This window comes from Cimex lectularius, unplaced genomic scaffold, assembly GCF_000648675.2.
Source record: "Cimex lectularius strain Harlan isolate CLEC.00 unplaced genomic scaffold, Clec_2.1 scaffold69, whole genome shotgun sequence".
In the NCBI taxonomy this organism is placed as follows: Eukaryota; Metazoa; Arthropoda; class Insecta; order Hemiptera; family Cimicidae; genus Cimex; species Cimex lectularius.
In genome coordinates, this window is record NW_019392630.1 from 1,687,073 (window position 1) to 1,703,007 (window position 15,935).

The 15,935-nt window shown below is 33.3% G+C and overlaps 4 non-coding genes across 4 annotated transcripts; all 4 read left to right on the plus strand.

The window, feature by feature from the left end:
• Positions 1 to 12,139: 12,139 nt before the first annotated feature.
• On the plus strand, positions 12,140 to 12,211 carry Trnaq-cug. Its single transcript has one exon. It is a non-coding gene; the product is annotated as a tRNA-Gln (tRNA).
• Positions 12,212 to 12,697: 486 nt separating this feature from the next.
• Positions 12,698 to 12,769, plus strand: Trnaq-uug. Its single transcript has one exon. It is a non-coding gene; the product is annotated as a tRNA-Gln (tRNA).
• Positions 12,770 to 13,259: 490 nt separating this feature from the next.
• On the plus strand, positions 13,260 to 13,331 carry Trnaq-uug. Its single transcript has one exon. It is a non-coding gene; the product is annotated as a tRNA-Gln (tRNA).
• An 807-nt stretch (positions 13,332 to 14,138) lies between these two features.
• On the plus strand, positions 14,139 to 14,210 carry Trnaq-cug. Its single transcript has one exon. It is a non-coding gene; the product is annotated as a tRNA-Gln (tRNA).
• The last annotated feature ends 1,725 nt before the right edge of the window (positions 14,211 to 15,935 follow it).

Sequence of the window (15,935 nt, forward strand, 5' to 3'; positions counted from 1 at the left end):
AGCTATCGCTACCAATACAAAAATGATTTACCTGTAATGTTAAATGATCCACCAAGAGTAAAAATGGCAGTTTTAAGGTACTGCCGATAATGACATTGGAGATCAAAGTGGAAATTTCTGTTTTACAACACCATCGGATGACTATACGTGCATTGCACGGCGGCTTTCATGTTCCCACTGTTTCATCGTATCCTCTCTTAAGCGGAAGGAATGCTGTTTAGGTTTCTTAAACATAAGTCAAAAGTTCGTTCGAGTGTGGCGCATAGGCTTAGTTTTGAAACTTAAAACCATTCTTCCATTCGCTTTTATCTCATCCTAAAATCAGACAGATTGATACAGATACTGGGTGTTCTGCAAGGTTGGTGTTGATCCCATTTTCTTCCTCGTATACACTGCTGCCATTTTTGTAAACCCGATACACAACTTCTTCCATATGCAAACGATATTCCATTCTTTCAGGAAAGAAAAACGAAGTAGTTGCTATCAGAAATATTCAGGACCATCTCCCTTGTTTTGAAGTAGTGGTAGTACTTGACCACTACCATCTTCCAAACAATTCATAAACAACTAATTTTTTTCCACAGAGTTCTTAGAACTACCTATCAATCCAATAGAATTAGCAATTATAAATCCCATTACCAAATTTTAAAAACCTCAGTTTCTCACATCTTACAAGTTTTAAACTTAGTTTATTACTTTCAATTTCATGAAAAATTCGTTTTAAAACCTCCCATTCTTGAAGCTCATTCCATCAATTTAGATGAATCCGACGTCACTCTCCCATTCAAGAGTGGCGCAAGCTGGTAGTATCTAGTATACAAGGACTTGCATTCACTTATTTCTTCATCCTAAAATTTTACTTGTCCGAGAGGTACATGCCGTGTATGGTGTTCTGCAAGGCATCATGCCCCATTGGTCCTATTCTCTATTCATTATATACTGCAGACACCCTATCAATCCCGATGCAGTACTTCTCGCATATTCAGATGATACGGCCGTCCTTTCACAAACCTCCAGAACCATCTCTCTTGTAAGGATCAATGATTAAAAAATATGGAGGATCGGATTTAACGAATCACGATCTCAGCCAGTAACTTTCACCCTTCAATCCATTACAAATCTGTTCACCTCGTAGCAACCAATATCATCCATTATTTTGGATTGCAAGAAACATTACAACGATAAAAGACTTCTTGGACCCCTCCCTCATCAGAACAGAACAGACTGAGACAATATAAGCTATTAAAAAGCCTACATGACAACAGATCCAATCTCTCACTTTTAAACCAAGGCCTCATTTTCACTTCCCTATGTACAGCCAATTTGCACGTATGGAATTTCACTGTGGGGTTCAACTAAGCCTTCCAACCTCCAAAGTTACCGGTCACTTTAGTCCAAAATCCTTCGAACCAATGGCCAAACTACGTCTGACTATCCACCTAGACCTTTCCCAGGGCGATGAAAGCGACAATGACCTCAAGATTTCCTCCTTGGCGAAAAAACTGAATAGTGTTTTGCTATAAATATAATTAATGAATTTTTTATCCTCTCTTATAAATTTTTAATAAAACAATCATAACATAATAATTAAAAATAATTATTAATTGTTGTGTAATGACTACTTATCATATATTTCTTCGATGCAATGCCTATGATGTTCGTCTTGTTCAAACACGTTCCATTATTGTCCAGTGTCATCAGTCGAATATCAATGTCATCAATGTCAGCTGCGTTACAATTAAATGTAAAAGGTAATTGTTGAAAATGTTAATGGCACTGTCAGAAATATCCAAACGCATCCAATAATCGAGATTCCAGCATATGATGGATCTGCACATGATTGTTATTTGATTAGCAATGAAAACGCGTCCGTTCACGTGTGGCCGGTGTATCGATTCTGCTCAAGCTTAAATGAACACTCGGGTAATTTATAACATTATTGACACGAATTAAACGGTTAAATCAATTCGCAAACTATGGAATAATTGATCATGGATATTTATAAAACAATTTTTAGGTCGATGAGTAAACGTTTCTAAAAACTAACAAACCCAGCTTACTGTTTCTTTAGTTGCAATAATTTTTTTTTGAGTTTTTTATTTATCAATAATATACACTCAAATAAAGAAAAGGACCCATGGATTTATTTGTTTATTTTCCATAAGTATAAAGACTAATGTTTGACTTAAAACATAAACAGAACATTAGTAACTCGCTGTTTAACTCGTAGAAAATTATTAATCCTTGTACCCTCTTTACGTTGAAAATAATGATAATAATTATTCAGAAATCGTGAGATGCGGTCTGGTGTGATGTAGGTTTCAGAAAAACATTTTCTTTATCGTGCCGACGTTGGCACACTGGCACTCTCAACACGACACGCAAGAATGACACAATTACACAGAGGACAAACACTTTGAGCCCTGAAGATGATCTCAATAAAGATCAAAACGTCGGGACGATAAAGAAAATGTTTTTCTGAAACCTACATCGCACCAGACCGCATCTCACGATTTCTGAATAATTATCGATTAACGGTCACTAATCACCACACATTTCTACACGAGAATAATGATAATCATGATCATGTCACTGATCATCAAAATTATAAGGTACTTCCCGAATAGCTAGATTCGTAAAATTAGGCAAAAAAGTAGGTTTTATATACCATGCCCATTATGCAAAGATAGAGTAACAGTCGAGCACCTTTTCAATTGTAGAAGGCTCGACGTTTACAGGCAATATTTTGGAACATCATCGGACCTGGGCGTAGTCTTGGGGCACGGCAGCGGGCACAAATCGCTGTACCGGTACCTCAGGGCTATAGGGATCTTCAAATGTATATAGTTTATATGTGTTTGTTCTGTGCTTGTGTTGTGTCTGAAGTGTTTGTGTCGTGTTTGTGTGGTGTTTATGTTATTACATTAGGATGAACCTAATTTATTTGCGTGAAAGGAAGGGGTTATTTACCCCGCCCCGAGGAATATCGAGTACTCTGGGGTGAGTGTGTGATGTCTGGGGAGCAAAAGTAAGTTATTAGCGCGAATGGAGTGGGTTCGGCCCCGCCCCGAGGAATATCGAGTACTCTGGGGGAGTGAATGTGACCAGACTTTTATGTTAGTATTGTATGTTGTTTATATTTTACTCTGTTGGAATGAATGTAATTTAAGCATGAAAGGAAGGGGTTTTTACCCTGCCCCGAGGAATATCGAGTACTCTGGGGTGAGTGTGTGACGTCTGGAGAGTAAAAGTAAGTTATTAGCGCGAATGGAGTGGGTTCAACTCCGCCCCGAGGAATATCGAGTACTCTGGGGGAGTGAATGTGACCAGACTTCTATGTTTGTGGCGATATATATGTTATGTATTGTATGTTGTGTATCTATTCTTACATTGACAACCTGAGGTACTAACAAGAGGCTAGCTTTTTAAAATAACGACGTAATATACAAGTAAAAGCAGAGAGTCAGTAACCAGATCGAAATGCTCAAATGGCTGCAGTTCAATACAAAATACGCGAGAAAGACAGGAAAGAGAAGGAATACATGCGGAGGGCCGGCGATGACCTCAGCTGTTTGTCGGCCCATAAACCTTCCACTTATATATATATACCATGTAGAGGAAAAAACCTGAAATTACAATTTTCTCAAAATTAGTGCCGCTTTTAGGGCAGAAGCGGGTAGTCTTAACATCAAAATTATAAGGCTCATCCCGCCCGCATAAGTAGAAACGTGAAATTTGGAAAGGCCACACTTGACGTTCATTATTATTAAAAATCTCGACTTTGGAAAATAAAAGGTCGTATTTGGGTATCTGTGCCTGGTGTTGACAACGCCCAAGGGGTCTGTCTCTCAACTCCCCAACAGAGACCCCAACAATCTTACAAGAGAAAATCTAGGTAATGCATAATCACTCCAGTGACATGAAAAAAACCAAGTCGACGTCCACGATCCTGAACCGAACAAAAAGTATAATGTATAAACAAAAACCTAACCGTGAAAAACAGGCAAAGTTCTCAACCCCCCCTCCAAAAAAAAAAAAAAATAGCCTTTCATTGATATCTAAATTGTGGCAAAGACCGTTCTTTTTTTAGTCCTTAACCTTAGAGAAACTTCCAGACTCCCTCCCAAAAAAAAAAGTCAACCTATCAAACTAGTGACATCTACACTGTGGCCAACCTCACTTCACCCCTGCTTTTATGAGTAATGAGGAGTCTAGAACTTTTTTCTTTTTTATGAGTTTTCTACCTTCCCTTCGCCCACCTCTCCTGTCTGAGCTCCTGATGTTTTAATCCTCATTCAGAAACTGGCCGAATGTTAAGAACGAATAGTGTTGCTTATAAAAGTGGGCGTGAAGTGAGCTAGTCGCTATGTACCTTGGTAGGTTGACATTTTTGGCTGGGATTCTGGAATTTTATCTTTTCTATTGAGTTTTCCTTGGTTATGAAATAAAAAAGAACGCACTTACCCACAATTTAGATATCATTGATAGGCTAATTTTTTGGGGGGTCTGGAACTTGGTCCTTTTTAAACAACTAGATTTTTGATGGGAATTTGTATTAAAGCTCATAAAATTCTCGTTTAATTTGTTTTAAATTAATGTAACTGTGTTTTAATTAATATAACAATAAAAAAAAAACAAATGAGTAGTTTGAAATATACAACATTTTGTTGTCACCGGTCGATCAGGATATTTTGTGCTGGAATAAGTCGTAGTGTATTCAAACATATTATTTCAGATGAAACGATATTTCATTGCATAATATAAGATATTAACCGATAGTTAGGATAGCTTATTTAAAGATATAAAGTAGAACGTAAAAATGAAATTGTCATTTTCATACAAAATGAATCATCCTTATCCTTCTAGCGTTAATTAGCTAATGGAAGCGTAAATTTAAAAAGGGCTCTAAATATAACTTAATGTTAGTATTACGCTCCACGAATGTACAGAAGTCGTTTGTCGCGTGACTCGTGGTAAACATTAGTCAGAATCACTAATCCAAACAGTGCTAATGTTAATTGTCGGACTTTATCTCGACCTGGCGTGTTTCCAGGCTGAGAACGGCGTCGATTTATGGCAGAAACCCGTATACAATTAACGGCCATTATTCTTCAAAAAAGCCCACCCGCACTCGCCGCTCGTAAGCGGGCAACCCTGAATTAGAACCCGGATCGACCTTGTTCCCGAGCTTTAACTAATTAATTTAAACAAGTCGGCTTTGTTTCCACTTGGGCTTTACTAATTGCACTGTGCAAAACGACTGTCACCTTCCTTGTCACCCTTGACTGGGGGGGACTGGAGAAAGCATCAATGATTCACTTTCCATATCATTGCGTAAATTGTATATTGAAATCTGTTTTGAATTAAAGATCAGCCATAGTAGAGTGTTTTATTATGATTTAAAGTTGTCGAAAATGAATTCAGTCGTGAATTGACAATTTGAAGTACACTCGATAATTTTGTTTTTATACTTAAAAGTGTCGACACTTTTGTGTTTATTTTTCAATGTATCGTTTCATTTGTTTTGATTGTTCAGCGCGCCAATAATTCTTTCTGATTTTGCACGGTAACACTACTTTTGTTTCCATGAAAAGAAGAAATATCGGACCACCGAAATATAGAAACAAAACTATTGATACTCTGAAGTATCGTGACAAAAGTACCTTCATAGTATTGATATTTCTGTTTTGATATTACGGAGCAACGACATTGATATATCGATATATCGATACTTTAATTCTTCAAAACGTTTGTTATCAAAGCAATGAATTATCGACAGAAACATACTGATACCCTGCACATTGAAACAAATGTTAACAAATACTCTGCACTATTGGGATAAATGTATCATCAGTTTTGATACTTCGGAGTATTACAACATTATTTTGATAAACCAGAGTATCGATGATTGTGATTTGATACATATCAATACTTTTGTTTCCCCGAAAAAACCGTTCCCTGAAATATCGAAACGAAAGTATCGAGACAGAAGTGTCATTAGTATCGATGTCAGTTTTTTATCTACTTAGTATTCATAATATTGTTGCGATATTACACTGTATCAGTGCTTTTGTTTTGATACTTCAGTGTATCAATAATTTTGTATTTATACTTCAGGAAATTAGTTTTTTCTTGTCTTCGGAGAATTAATTTTTTTTCGATACTTCATAGTATCTTAACTTTTGTTTCGATACTTCAGTGTATCAATAATTTTGTATTTATACTTCAGGAAATTAGTTTTTTCTTGTCTTCGGAGAATTAATTTTTTTTCGATACTTCAAAGTATCTTAACTTTTGTTTAAATACTTTAGTTTATCAATAATTTTGTATCCATACTTCAGGAAATAAGTTTTTTTCTTATGTTCGGAAAATTAATGTTTTTCGATACTTCAGTGTATCAATAATTTTGTATTTATACTTCAAGAAATTAGTTTTTTCTTGTCTTCGGAGAATTAATTTTTTTCGATATTTCATAGTATCTTAACTTTTGTTTCGATACTTCAGTGTATCAATAATTTTGTATCTAGACTTCAGGAAATTAGTTTTTTTCTTGTCTTCGGAGAGTTAATTTTTTTCGATACTTCAAAGTATCTTAACTTTTGTTTCGATACTTCAGTGTATCAATAATTTTGTATCTATACTTAGGAAATTAGTTTTTTTCTTCCCTTCGGAGAATTAATTTTTTTCGATACTTCATGGTATCTTTTGTTTCGATACCTTAGGCATATATACCGTTGTTTCGATACTTCAGCATATCGATAATTTTGTTTCGATACTTAGAGCACCATCACGTTTGTTTCTTTATTGCAGAGTATCAATACTTTTGTTTCTATACTAAAGGGAACCAATTTTTTTCGATACTTAAAATATCAATACTTTTGCTTCTACACCTCAGGTTATCAATACTTTTTTCGCTGTTTAAGAGAATCAATACTTTTGTTACAGTACTTCAAAGCACCGACACATTTTTTTTTAAATTTGAAGATATCAATACTTTGGTTTCCACACTTCAAGGCATCGATACTTCGTTTAGATTATTCTTGCGTTTTTGTTTTGTATACTCCTTACAAAAAATAATTTTGTTGCAATTCCTTGCTAAAAGTGACGCTACTCAACCTTGAAAACATTTTTTAGGACTATAGCAAATGCGAATATGGTTTCTTAAAGGTGTAATGTTTTATGTTTGTATATTTTTTTATTGATGCTTATGTTTTCTATATAAAACAAACGCCCGAAGGTAAGTATTCAGTAAGAACACAATTGTTCTGGATAGAAAGGCTGGCAGATATTTAACCGAGGTAGTAAGGCAGTAAATTACAACACAGGTGATTAGTCCCTTCTTACAGATATGAATGATTAAATTTATGCTATTCTATTAAATGTAGAGAGTGCCAGTTAGTATATCATATTTGAATTAAATCTTTACAAATTATTCCGAAAACGATCGCCAATTATTTTGGGAGGGAAGGAAGTGAGTGAAAAGGACTCCTTTGCATTCTCTTTGATATCCTATTGTAGAGAATTACCCTTTCATAGATGAATGATGAAAAAGCCAATTCACAGACTTGCCAACGCGGCAATACTTTTAATATTTCTCTCAGACACGCTGCCAAATTGTTGTGAAAGGCCGAAATTCTAGAATTAGCCCCGCCCACGCCAATTTAGCTTAGTGAATCCACAATTTCAACTGCCAGTGGATTTTTAATGGGCATCAGATTAAAAATCACCTATCCACTCTATAATTTTGATGATATATTTTACCTGAACATGATATTCATTTTGATGAGTTCAATCGTAGTAAATTTAAAAAAAAATGTAAAGAAAGCATTTTTTTAATACAAAAATCAAGCTTAATAAATCAAAAGAGAAAAGGAAATATTAATGCCTCTTTATCATTAGGCAAAGTTTTCCTACGTCGACGTGAAACACGTATAGTGCCACTATATCGAAAGTAAAACGATAAATTTTAATGCAAGCCAGAAAGAAAAATAATTAATAAACGTTCCAGTCTTTTTACATTCCTTTGAACTACCATGTCACGCGAAAGGTTAAACATGACAAATGTTAAGGTGAAGTTGAAAAATGGCCTGGTGTCAGCGGGGTGAAATATTTCTTTGTTAGAACTTACGCATGATTAAACGGCGACGAAAAAGGTCTTCGAGGCCGGAATGAGTCGTGTGATACAAGCCACCGAATCGGCAAGCAGGGCGATTTTTATAACCGGCTATCAAAAACGCGATCCTGAAAAACATTTATTGTTCCCTGGAGATAGCGTTTCTTTGTACGGATTGAGATTTCGTTTTTGTTATCTGCCCATGGCCGGGAAATGGAAGCGTTTTTATTCCAACAACGCAAAATAACACACTTATACGACATTTATTCATTTCAAATGTAGAAAAAGCCTTTGACAAACATGTTTCCTTGAAAATATGTTTGAAACTTATGCCTAACATCAAAACGAAAATGTTCCTACTGGGTGTAATATCATATTTGCACTGACTGCTTCTTCTAAAAGTCAAGAATAATGTGAATCACAGTAGTTGTTTTGAGTATGTGGAGTTTTAGAAGTTTATAGTGTTAGATGTATATACCACTTTTTTATCTTTTATTTTATCAATTTATTTCATTTTATTATTTTTATAATCTGGATCTCGTTGAGGTCTCGATGGAAAAACAAATTCAATTGTTATCTACCAAATTTTAAGGTCTCACCAGGGCAAAACAATTTTAAAAATGTCTACAAATTGATATAATTAAGTTTTTAGCAGATGGTTTCAAAAGTCATTGAAAACCGACTCAGTCCCCCCCCCCCCAACATTGCCAAGGTCTGTAACATCATAACAATGTTGGGATTGAGTCTGTCATGTAAAAAATTTGAAACCATTTATTAAAAATTTAATTATGTCAATTCGTAGATATCTTTAAAATTATTTGCCCTGTTTATGACCTTAAAATAGGTAATTCAGAAAGATTGGCATTGTAATGAAAATTCTAGAATGAATTGCTCTAATTATGAAATGTAGGTTATATTCGTTGATCATAAAGCATAAATAAAGATATCCTCGCCCTCAATCTATGCTCTATGTGTACTCGTTAGGGGCTTGAAATGTTAAACATTCATAGCCGTGTGTCCCGCGCTAAGTGAATTTATGGCAATGTACTTAGGAAAAAAAGAATGGAAAGGACTGGGAAAGTTTGTGTACATATATCAAAGTAGCAACAAATTACAGGCATCTTTTAGTTTCAGAGCGTAATTATTAAATACATTCAATATATATAATTATATTTTTTTCTTCCATATGTAAACATTTTCCATCTTGCTTATAAATGTATTTCTTGTTTATTTTGTGTCTAGCGTGCATTTATATTTTTTCTATAATAAAATAAATATAATCTAAATAAATATAAACATAAAATATATTCTAAATAAATATAGATATAAAATAAATCTATAATAATATTTATATTTCAGTTTAATTTAATTATTATTGGCAACTTTTTTGTATCCTTTAAATTTATGACATGGCATCAACGCAATTTCTATGAAAATGTTTTAAATTTATCTTTAAAAAAAGGCAACATGACTTAGAAAGACCAAGTCCGTGTTTGAAACCATGTCACATAGATTTTGCATTATTATTTCAATTTTATTTGTTGTTATACAGCGTGAATTTATGATCTGTTCACACCTATATATTTTTTTATTGTCTCATTTTTGGGGAAAAATACCGAGACTCAAAAATTTGTATGTATTTTAAATTTTTTATTTATCTTACATTTTGAATTATCTGTGAATTCAATTGTACAAACTGTTTTTAATTTGTAGCAATTAGAACGACAGTTCTCAAGTTATTTTCAAAACACTTTATCGAACAATGTTTTTTGGATAAACGAAATCTTCTCCAACTGCTTCAATCAATCACCAATTTGAGTATTATTTTAATTGATAGTAAATTATATGCTCGTAGTGCAGAAATAAAGAATACAGAATAAGAAGAATAAAAGAAATAATAATCGGAGCGATTTCCTCAAATACCATCGATTAACAGGACGCCAATGCAACTTATAAAAGCGCTATTCAGCTTGGTGCAAAATTGTCAGAAATTTAAAAACCGTTTGACTCGATGAATTCAGCGTCAAAAACTTTTCAAAACATTTACATTAATCAGCATCTTGCTACTAGAAATAGTTATGTTCCTATCCGTGTCCCGTCATCTAAGAGAGTTTCATCAAAACTTATTTTTTCACGAGAAACTAGGCAAAAAAAATAAAAAATTTACGTGTCTCGGGGTTTTTCATAAAAATGTTTGAATAAAAAAATATACGGCGGGATAAGAAGTTTCACCCTGTGAGTAATGTATATTTACTTTTTAAATTTTAAATTAAATTTATTTATTTTATTTTATTTTTTAATTAAATTTAATAAAGATAATAAGATTAATAATAATAATATCTTATTATTAATAGTTATTCAGATATCGTGAGATGCGGTCGGGTGTGATGTAGGTTTCAGAAAAACATTTTCTTTATCGTGCCGACGTTTCGATCTTTTATTGAGATCATCTTCAGGGCCTGGGATTTACAAACAATGTGTACATTTAACAAATACATTTAGGATGTAGAAAAGTGAATTTATACAATGCAAAATATATTTTATATTTAAACAAAGTATTTCTATTAATAAATAATAAGATTATCTCTTATCCAAATAAAATAATCAATAAATAAATTCTGTTGGCGATGTGCTTCTTCGACTTCTTCTTCGGCGATTCTTGACCGCTTTTCACGACTTCAACAAGTTATGAAACAATAGGTCAGTAAGAAACACGTGCTTACAAATAAAGTTTTTTTATCTATCTACATGTTTGCCTATACATTGCCAAAAAATGTATTTATTGATGTGTGGTGTTTAGTGACCGTTACTTGATGATTATTTAGAGGTCGTGAGATGCGGTCTGATGTGACGTAGGTTTTAGAAAAACATTTTCTGTATCGTGCCAACGTTTCAATCTTTATTGAGATCATCTTCGGGCTCAAAGTGTTTGTTTTCCGTGTAGATGTGTCATTCTTCTCTGTCGTGTTGAGAGTGCCAGTGAGATATTGCAATCGATTGATGAAAATAAGTCGTGTAACCTGCCAGAATCGTATAGGGTAAACTAATCCTCTAGAATATACCTGCGTAGACCTAATATTATATCCAGTTTATTAAAACTCTTTATTTATTTTTTATCCGCGGTTTACTTGAAAGATCTTAAGATTGGCTGGCCATATTGCGACAAGTTTCTCTTACAATACTTACAATACTAAATGAAATAAACCTTCTACAGTATGCGTAACAGAGAGGTTAGAATGTAAGTGTTCAATTAATTGACCTCTATCACGAAAAACCTATTTGTTATCTTAAAAGTCTATTTCAATTGGTTTTCCATGCTCCAGTCTATCTGGTGAATTGATTGCAGTATTGATTGTTCCTGTGGCCCGAGTGTTACTTTTAAAATAAATTTTGTTTAGCCGCTTTGAAGCAGGAAAAAAGTTGCCAGAAAGTAATTATTTAGAATTTCTCATGGGTATTTAAAGACTGTTTAACAACTTAATTAAATATGCTGCTTGCAAATAGTTTTCGCCATCATGAAGATTGATGGTTTTTTATTTTTTGTTGGTCCCATTATTTGCTGGAACAGTTTTTATTCCTGTATCTCGTGGGATAAATTGCCAATGCCAGGAATTAGCTATTGTTTATTTATTTTTTGTATGCACGATGATACAAACTATCAAAGTAAGGTATAAATATTTATGTAAAGTTTGTAAAGACTCCGACGCTGAAGGCGGAGGGCCTAATTTCTCCTTGTTTCGGAAGCAAAGAATTTTCAGAAACGCTTTGTGAGAATTAAGAATTTTTATATTATAATCGCCCAATAAATTTTTTCTCAACTGACTTAATTTTTAGATTCTTACCAAAATTCATTCTTTTTATTTTACATTAATCGTTATATCGATAATTACACATAATTCTAATAAAACACACACGTCAAGGCTCCTGTCTTATTTATTTAAAAATAAATTACTTTTTCTAGGACAAAAGACTGACCAGCGAAAAGTATTTGGGAAGTACGGAAAAAGCCCACTCTCATTTCACCTAGGTCCCATGGTGTAATGGTTAGCACTCTGGACTCTGAATCCAGCGATCCGAGTTCAAATCTCGGTGGGACCTTTTGTTTTTTAATTAATCTGATTATTTTCATTTTGTTCTTAAATAAAAATCATCTTGATTACACTATTGTGCACAACAGTGTACGCTACGATTCAATTTTACTTATGAAAATGCACAGGAAAAAATTGGATAAAAAATATAAAAATTCATTTAAACATTAGCACATAAAAAATCATAAATATAATATCAAACAATTGTCTTGAATCGATACAACTATTGAATAATTAGTTCAATAAATGCATACATATTGCAGTTTGGACAATTTTGGCAAAATTCCTGTATTTATAAATATTTATACTAAAATATTTTAAAGTATTTTTTTTACATTATTATTTAAATAGTTCATACATCGTTAAAAACTAACATTTTAAGGTATAAAAAGCTTATTAAAGTAAAGTTTCTTTTCTTGTTTTTTTACCTTTTTTTTCTTTGGTTGTGTTTTTGATTCACTATGTGGGAAGAACCAGGCGTCGCAGATCTCATCCCGGTCCCATGGTGTAATGGTTAGCACTCTGGACTTTGAATCCAGCGATCCGAGTTCAAATCTCGGTGGGACCTTTTGATTTTTAATTAATCCGTTTATTTTCATTTTGTTCTTAAATAAAAATCATCTTGATTACACTATTGTGCACAACAGTGTACGCTACGATTCAATTTTACTTATGAAAATGCACAGGAAAAAATTGGATAAAAAATATAAAAATTCATTTAAACATTAGCACATAAAAAATCATAAATATAATATCAAACAATTGTCTTGAATCGATACAACTATTGAATAATTAGTTTAATAAATGCATACATATTGCAGTTTGGACAATTTTGGCAAAATTCCTGTATTTATAAATATTTACACTAAAATATTTTAAAGTATTTTTTTTAGATTATTATTATTTAAGTAGTTCATACATCGTTAAAAACTAACATTTTAAGGTATAAAAAGCTTATTAAAGTAAAGTTTCTTTTCTTGTTTTTTTTACCTTTTTTTTCTTTGGTTGTGTTTTTGATTCACTATGTGGGAAGAACCAGGCGTCGCAGATCTCATCCCGGTCCCATGGTGTAATGGTTAGCACTCTGGACTTTGAATCCAGCGATCCGAGTTCAAATCTCGGTGGGACCTTAAGATTTTTACTTGTTTTAATTTTTTCTTCAAATGACAGCATCGTGATTACGCTGATATGCAAGTTAGTTGGTAAGTTTAAATTAAAAATGCACGGAAAAAATTAGATTAAAGCTATAAANCACGTCAGTCTGCTGTCGAGATATAGTTCCAGGTATTTGACTTGAGTGGAAACTGGTATCTCTTTGTTGTTGATGTACTGAAAGGAAATAAATCACCAAAACACAGTAGAATCATTTAGCTATAGAATAAATTATTAGTTAAATTTTTAACGCTCTCTAATTGATTTTACGATGTTTTGGTGAATTTTCTTTCAAACTATCATAATTAAATATTTTTTTTCGTGAAACTCATGAACTTCTAATCTAATTTAATTGGGTTACATTAAAATCAGTAGTTAATAAAATTAAAATTAATAAAATTAGTCTTTAAATAAACATCATCTTGATTACACTGATATACAAGCTCATTTGCGAATTTTACATTTGAAAATGCACAGAAAAAAATAAATGTACAAATTATATACACAAAAAATCATATAATATGAGACAATTCTAATTAATTTATAAAACTAACCAGCAAACATGCTCAATCGTTTCATATTACTAGTTTAAATAGATATTACAATTTGGGCATTTTTCAGTTAAAGAAAATATTTAGAATAGCCTTTACACTATAAATATTTAAATATTGTATATAACGTTAAAATATGTATTATGTTCTTTACTTGTTTTGCCCCCTTTTTTGTCTTTGGTTGTGTTTTTGATTCATTTTGTGTTAGGAAGTAGACCTCCCAGATCTCACCTAGGTCCCATGGTGTAATGGTTAGCACTCTGGACTCTGAATCCAGCGATCCGAGTTCAAATCTCGGTGGGACCTTTTGATTTTTAATTAAACCAAATTGTTTTAATTTTGTCTTTAGAAAAACATCAGATAGATTAAAATTTAACTAACAATTTTTTCTAACACTGAATGATTTTCCGGTGTTTTGTAGATTTTTTCTTTCAGTATATAATTGTAATGCATATATAATTCCAAAATAATAACTTATGATGCCTAGAATTTTCCAAAACATTGCTTCTTATTCGACATCCTCTCTTTCCCATCAATTGCGTATTTCTCATTTCTAATTTTCTCAGTCTTTTTTCGGTTTCGGAATAGGGGAACCAATTAAAAATCAATAAAGTAAATGCAGACCGATGTAAATCCTTTTTGCAAAGCGTGCTGTCAAAATCTGTTAATATGAAGCCCACACACAAGTTTAGATTTAGAACAGGCCTTTTCTGCTTGTATACATGCTGGATGACAGGATGTATACATTTTTTTAGAGATTTATGTAGCGGTGAATTACAATGAAACGTAATAATTTAAAAACAAATTGAACGCCGTTATAATTTGTTAACCCGGCATTGGGTGACATGTGGAGTCTGTATCTAGACTGTCGTGGTTCTGAAGATGTTCGAACGTCTTCAGAGAGCAAAAGTCTAAGAAGTGAGAACACAGACCAACTTTAACATTATCTTCGTTACAAGTTACTATTCTTTGTTCTTTTATCTTATTTACTAACCCTTTAGGGAAATAATTTTTTATTGGATTCATTCTTTGACTACGTTTTTTCATTTCAAATGGTAATTTGGTTTAGGTTTAGGTTAGTTTAAAAAAAAGGTCAATAAATTGGACGCTACCTTAATTTTACTTTGAAATTCAGGTTAAGAGTTGCAGTAGAGGACACCTACCTGCACTTTGTTTATAACATACTGTTATTGATTTTATGAGTTATTATTCCATCCATATTCTATCAATGCATTTTTTAGCGATTTTTTTTCCTGTGTTGGTGCTTTGAATAATCTCTTGTGATGACTACAGTGCTGAAGAAGGAAGGCATTCCTATCCCGTCTTTTGGTGTGGGTTTACATCCATTTCAATTAAAGTAGTTTTATTGTGTTGTAGTTTACATTACGTTATACAGGGTGTTACTAAATCATCTACAAACAATGACGGGTATAGACAAACCTTGAAGATGACATGAAATATGATCGGAAACGACCAAAGGACAAATTCATCACCCTCATAGGCCCAAGAGAATATTTCACAGTTAAGTAGATAAATATTGATAATCAAGGTCTCCGGTATGTGGAATCGAATCACAGTTAACGACGAAAACATACGATCGTCACCAGAGGTAATCAGTGGGCTTTTTGATAGTTGATTACGCTCGGTCACACAGGCTCTATTAGATTCGGGGAATGGCGCAAAAGTCTTCAATAAGGGCTTCATAATCCGGCCCTGTGTCGGTAAGGGAAACGGGGAAATGAAGGGAGACAAAGTCGCGATAAGGGACGAAATCTCCCCGGCTCCCAGTTCATATTAAGCAGTTAGAGCCTTGCCGGCAGTTAGAGCTTCTCTTATATCCGCCCCGAGTGTATCTTGCAGACCTTTATTACCGGAAGTCTCCCCTGCGATTTCCTCTACCGCCAGATCTAATTAATATCACCTCGCCGCACCCTGCTGCCGGCCGATTATGGTGACTCGACGACAACAACACTGATAAACGGACGGTTAAGGCGTCTTATGTTATGTTCCCAAAAAGGGAACGTTTTCTCT